Raw genomic sequence first — 1,296 nt, forward strand, 5'->3', positions numbered from 1 at the left:
TCGATTATAAACAAACTAAACTTAAATATCCAAGAGTTCGGCTCGGCTCGACTCAATTACACCCCTACTTCTAGGCTTGTGGTGGCGTGCATTTCCCGATTTATTAAAATATTATTTTTTTAATACCGACCATTTTTTTTAAAAAAAATTAACTATTCACACCCCCATCTGTCTATAGTATGTCATAAAATTATGGTCTAATTTAAAATTATAGTTGAGAAACTAAGTGGCTGGATTGAATAAAATATCGATTAAATTAAAATAATTAATTGAATGAATCGAATGGTTACTTATTATAACGTGTATTTCTTAAATAATTAGGGTTTAGTTTTAATGTATGACACACTTATAATGATTAAATTACTAATGAAATTGGGATGTCTTGCAAAATATGAATACTTAATATAAAAATAATAATTAATTTGAAATTTCATTTTTTTTAAAAAATCTTGATTTATTCTATTTTATGTTAATTTTAAAATTTAAAATTTGATTAAATTGATTAAATAGAATGGGTACAGTTGACTGTTTATTTGAATCAACACCAATGGTTCAATTCAACTGATCAATTGATAAATTAGATTGACTTAGATTATTTAATATTAATTGACTAATTACATCATCAATCCACTATTAAGAAAAGAACGATAACCCTTCGAATTTTATATATTTATTCGTTTTTAATAATAAAATTCGACGGTTTGATGTGTCTAAAAAAAATTCTATTAGTCCGATTCTGATTAATGAGCGTATATTGGATTGATGAAAGGGCTTTATGATTTATCTGAAAGTAAACCGTAAAGGAAAAAAAAAAAAAGACTTTTAAAAAAATTAATGCATGATTTAGAAATTTAAAAAAAATAGGTGCGTGATTTATGTGTAAATGGCCGAAAATAAAATGCCCAAACCGGACCGAACCAATTTCTCAACCCAGCTCAACTAAATAACCAGATCGGTTCGGTCGGGAGCAATTGATACGAACGCTGACCAATGGAACCACTGCCTCAATTTTGGAATTAAAAAGTAATTGCTAAAATGATTTACTAAAATATCAAGATTATGCATCCTATATGAAAATATATATTTCCAAAACAAAATAGTTTTTTTATATATATAAATGGACATGAATAAAATAACCATAAATCTATTTATTTATACAGAAAATTATTCTTCACACAACCGTAGAAAAGGGTGTGTGGCATCCTTCTCATTCACATAATTCCCGTTAATTAATAAATATGCATGCCAAACGAATATCCTCTAGATTCTACTGGAAGAATTATATAAAAAAAAATA

Source organism: Zingiber officinale, chromosome 2A (genome assembly GCF_018446385.1).
Source record: "Zingiber officinale cultivar Zhangliang chromosome 2A, Zo_v1.1, whole genome shotgun sequence".
Lineage (NCBI taxonomy): Eukaryota > Viridiplantae > Streptophyta > Magnoliopsida > Zingiberales > Zingiberaceae > Zingiber > Zingiber officinale.